Source organism: Muntiacus reevesi, chromosome X (assembly GCF_963930625.1).
Source record: "Muntiacus reevesi chromosome X, mMunRee1.1, whole genome shotgun sequence".
NCBI lineage: Eukaryota > Metazoa > Chordata > Mammalia > Artiodactyla > Cervidae > Muntiacus > Muntiacus reevesi.
This window is the reverse complement of record NC_089271.1, coordinates 99,254,360-99,259,995: the sequence shown is the minus strand read 5'-3', so window position 1 is coordinate 99,259,995 and position 5,636 is coordinate 99,254,360.

Sequence of the window (5,636 nt, the reverse complement as noted above, 5' to 3'; positions counted from 1 at the left end):
TATAGATTCTTTTCCATTATAGATTATTACATAACATTGAGTAGAGTTCCCTGGGCTATACAGTAGGTCCTTTCTGGTTGCCTAGTTTGTATTAATATATAGTAGTATGTATATGTTAATCACAAACTCTTAACTTTTCCCCCCATCCTGACCATGTCTGATTCATATACTCTGTGTAAGACACTCCACTGGGCTCTTAAAGGGGATATGAAGGTGAGAAAAGTCTGCCCCCAAAGTCACTAAGGCCTATGGGAGGAGGCGGTCAACACACTCTTTGAAAAGCTTGTAAAAAGAAAGAATTAAAGGCAAAGTGAGAAAAGTGCCATGAAAGCAGTTTACGAAGCTCTGGGGGTGTAGCAAAGGGAGGGTGATTCCAACGGGGAGGATCTGGGAAGGCTTCATGTTGGAGGAGGCATTCCTTGAGCTCAAGAGATGAGAGGAATTTTGACAAATGGGGGGAAGCATTTGAGGAGTAGGGAGCGGTTTGAGCAAAGATTATGAGGCGGGAAACTGGGGACACTAGTGCCAACTGGAAGTCAGGCAGCCTGGATTTGCATCCCATCTTGGCCACCTAGTAGCTATAAGTTTTAGCAAGTTGCTTAGCCTCTATGCGCCACAGTATTTCAACTGTAAAATTGGGATAATGATAGTATTTCCATTATGAAGTCATTACAAAGACGACTGAATAAATTCATATACAGAAAACAAATAAGACAGCCTGTGCCAATGAAGAAGCACTCTATGTGTCTGGCATTATTTTTATGTCACACATACAGTAGCCAAAACCCATATTTGTTTTGCTCATATCACATTCTGAGGTAATAAACTCCTTACTTCTTAATTGCTCACAGATTAATTAGGTAGATAATAAAAATTGGAGCATTTTTCCTAAGTAAAAATGTCAGAAGAACACAAGTAATCCCCAATTTGCTAATAAACAGGCTGTGCACCAAAAGCTTACTGATATATCCCATATTTGGAGCTCTGAAGATGGTCTTCCATAAACCTGCCAAATCTCCATGCTCTAAGAAAGCATCAAGTAATTTTCTCAAAAATTTTCACCGCAGCTGAAAGGCACTGCAGCCAGGGCTCAGGGGCAAATGTGGAGTGAGACAGCATTCAGGGGATCATTTGTAAGTTAGGGACTAGATTTGGCCTGATATATCCATTGTATCCTCGTGTTTTTTTTTTTTTTTTCTCTCTTTCTCTGTCTCTTCCTCTCTCTCTATATAGAAGATTCCCTGGAGGAGGGCATGGCAACCCAGTTCTCTGTTCTTGCCTGGAGAATCCCATGGACAGAGGAGCCTGGTGGGCTACAGTCCATAGAGTCACAAAGAGTAAGACTTGACTGAAGGGACTTGGCACACACAGCCTGCATATATATATATATATATATATATATATATATATATCTCACACGAACATGTGCTTGCGTGCAAGAGAGAGTAACCATGACTGACCTTGATCTCACTGACCCTACATAAGCTGATAGGCCTAGCAGTTGACCCAATATCATTCAAGATGGGGAAAAGTGGGATTGGTGGCAATCATGTAATCCGAGTCCTGTGGTGTGTTGCCCCCATCCCCTTCTTTCAGTGGGCTCATAGGAAAAAAGAGTCTTCTCCCAGAGGTGATGAAAAGTTTGACATGGCCAAGAAAGTTTCTGTTGAAATGAATCTATCATAACAAGGGTGCTGAAATGAAAAGTTACTCTCTAGGGTTTCTGATTTCACAATAAGCAGTCTCTGGTTATTGTCATATATCAACACCATGTCACAGAGAGAGGGAGAAAGATTGTTCTGCAAAAGCTAATGCAGACAGGCAACAAACTCCCTTTTAGCTAAACTTATTTAAAAAGTCTCAAGAGAACAAGGCTGAATTGATCATGGAACACTTGATCAATGATGACTAAGTGTGACTCAATATTGATTTGTCTTGCATAGGAACAGAGCTAGTTGTCCAAATGACAAATTAACCCCAAAGCTACCCCTTTCAGCAATATGTGAGTTCAGCTCCAACCTAGATTCTTTTGACTTTCTTAACCTCTATATTGCATTCAGTTTTTTGTTTCTTTTTCTGGAGAGAAAACTTTTGTTTCTTAGAATAGGGCAAAGGTGCTATATACTAAATGGTCAATGTGCTTCCAAACTTGACTGTAATCTTTAAAAAGAAACTTATATTGGCTTTAAAAATGTAGAAAATTGTTGAAGGCAAATGATTCCTCAAATTCATTAGCTGAAATCACTTTTGTTTTCCAGTTTGTTAACACAGAATATCAGAATTGTACAGAAATAATATTAGAAAGAACCAATAAGATCGTTTGAGTCAACAGAAGGAAAGAAATTTTTAAATCAAATGTTTAGTCAAAGTTTCCATCAAGCCTTCCCTGGTGACCCACCAACAGAAACAATATTAGATGAATGTAAAATATGTTTTGGCAACAATATTGACAGCATATGTCTGGGGGTAGATGCGTGGGATGGGGGATTTTACTGGATATGCCGTTCCTAAACCTATTGTCCACGCAGCTATTCACCTGGGGTTTGTGGTAGCATTCAGTGGGTCCTTACTAAACAACAACAATAACAACAGTTAATCTCAGAACGTATGCTCTGCCCTTGCCATAGGGTGTGGAGGTAGGAATGGAAGGGTCCATAGTAAGAGCAGGCTTCTTCTCCTCTGCTTAACTCAAATGCCAATGTGATTTTTTATTTTATTTTCTTTCTGTTGTTTTAGAATTTTTTTATTTTGCATTGGGGTATAGCCGAAGAGCAGTGTTGTTAGTTTCAGGGGGACAGCAAAGGGATTCGGCCATACATATACATGTATCCATTCTCCCCCAAGCTCCCCTCCCATCCAGGTTGCTACATGACATGGAGCAGAGTTCCCTGTGCTGTACAGTAGGTCCTTGTTGGTTACCCTAAATGCCAATGTTTTTAGGATTCTTCTGCCCTAGACTATCTTCTTTCCCCAGGCCATATACTTTATAAGGTGAGCTCAGTCATTTTTATAACTTCAGTTATGAATTGTCTCTGTGATCCTGTATACCCAACTGCCGACTTACAATCTCTGGCCACATGTCCTACAAATTCAGCATGTTTTCCCCTAAATGTTTCTGTATTTCTTACCCTGATTAATGGCATCTTCTTCTGCTAATCACCTCAGCCAGAAACCTAAGAGTCCTCCTAGTCTCCTCTCTTTCTCCCACAAACACATGCAATTTATCATCAGCTCTTATTGATTCTATCTTCAGAGCAGGTTGTCTAATTTGTTAATTTCTCTATTTCTCTACTGCTCCTACCTCTCATCCAAAGCACCCTGTCTCTTGCTTGGATCAGCACTTTCTCCTCAGCCCCTTACGATCTATTCTCCATGCTGCACCCAGAACGATGCTCATAAAAGAACAGAAACACAATCTGATCATATCACCCCTTCTTTATAAATATGCATTGCTTCCCTGCTGATTATAGAATCAAGCTCAGTTTTGCCCCCAACACTGGGAGACTTCCTATTTCTGGAACAAATCATCCTGCTTCTTTCACACTTCTATGCTATAGGATCCTCTGACCAAATTCCTGATATATTCTAGTAGTAGCTAAGATAATAGGCTTTGGCATCAGATATATCTAGATTCAAAACCTGGCCCTGTTTGTACTTGAACTAGATGTGTGAAGTTACCTAACCTCTCTGAACCCCAATTTCATCATCTTTTAATTGGTAAGAACAGAGGAACCTGGCTTCACAGGTGGCACAGTGGTAAAGAATCCACCTGCCAATACAGGGGATGCAGTAGAAGTAAGTTCGATCCCTGGGTCGGGAAGATCCCCTGGAGGAGGAAATAGCAGCCCACTCCAGTATTCTCCCTGGGAATCCCATGGATAGAGGGGTGTAATTCACAGGAATAAATGTGATAGTATCTGCAAAGTGCATATGACCAGTCTCTATTTTCTCTGCTGAGTGAGTGCCTAACTAAGACCCAGGTCAAACACCACCTCCTCTGTGAAGCTTTTCTTGGCTACTGCTGTCATGGTCTGCTTGTTCTCACCTTTGTGTTCCCACAGGCCCTTTTGTTCAGATGCAGTTTTTGCTGTGTGCCCTCTTGCACGCTGAGTATTTATTTGTGCCTGTGTCCCAACACCCAACACAGTGACTGCACAGGGAGCATTTGCTGAATGCTGACTGGGTGAGGAAGACGTTAGGAATGTTTGATGGGTCCTCTAGATTTGAAGGTGTAATATATCACAGGGTCACCTCAGCTAAGAGGTGGAAGGGATCCTCTTAGTATGCTAGTGTCCCTTCAGTATTTTTATTTATGAAATTGAACTCTTTGCCAAGTTTTTTGTTTATCTATAGCTCTGACATTTTCTCCCTCTCTGTCCTGTGAGGGGAGAGTTTCCAGTGATAATTTCACTTAAACTTTCAGGGCTGTCAGTGTTTGCCTACACCCCTCAGTGCTGCCAGAGACTACATCTGGGGAAGGCAAGACCAAAGTCATATTGACCTCCAGGCTGTGTCTCCTTCACTCAGTGATCATCACTGGTATTGAAGGCACTTTCTTGTGGTGATTATCCCACACATGTCCCTTGCCCTTTTTGGGTCTCGGTTTCCTCATCTATTAAGTGAGGCCTCACCAGAGGATCTCAAAGGTCCTCCTCAGAGGCAAAGTTCACTCAGGATAACTAGCATTCTCCTGCTGATTTGTACAGATTATACAGTGTTTTTACACGGATTATCTCCATTTTTGAAAGAATACCGCTGAGGTAGATATTATCATCCTTATTTTTCAAGTTAAGCTGGGGCTGTGGTGGGCGGTTGGAGTGACTTGGCCAGTTCTACAACTCCAATGAAGTCATATCCCTGATTCTATCTTTTTACTTCAAGGTCTTTCATGTCAACTGAGCTCTGCAGAATACCTCTCTGTGGTGTGCACTTGAAAAAGTGATGTGTCCATTACCATGCATGTTGTCAGGATTGCCATGGTGGAGGGCAGGATACCCAGCAATGACGAATTAGAGGGACAATGTACCTAGTCAGTGAATGGTCTTTGGAGGAGATAGCATTGGATCTCATTCTCTTAGACAACTCCAGAGATTGAAGGTAAAGAAAAATGATGGGACAGAATTGAACACTGAGATCTTCAGTTCAGCTCATAGAGGCAGAAACTTTTTTTTTTCTTTTTTAACAGAAATAGGTTCTATCAACATAGTGTTTCTGAAGACATTTTTTTATTACTGCTCCATATTCTCAAAAGTGGATCACCCCAAACCTTAAGCAACAGTATCTTTGAGAAAGGAGCCAGGTTAGATATTCTAATTGACGCATGAATTTTTTTGATCTGGAAGAGCTCTTGACGATCATTTAGTTTAACATTGTTTACTTTACATACATGGAAACCGAGGTATAGCAAGGTGAAGTGACTTGCCCAAGTTCTCACAGAAAGTTAATACAAGGGTAAAATGAAAATTTAGTTGTTCTGACTCCAAGTCCAGGTCCCTTTCTTATTGTACTTTGTATCATTTATTTATAATCACATGCTAAAAGTATGACGATACCTCAGTGGAAGAGAAAGGTAAAAAGTAAAAAGAAAGATGAATCTATGCTTCTGTTTAAAACAAGAAAAGGAGAGTTCTAAAACT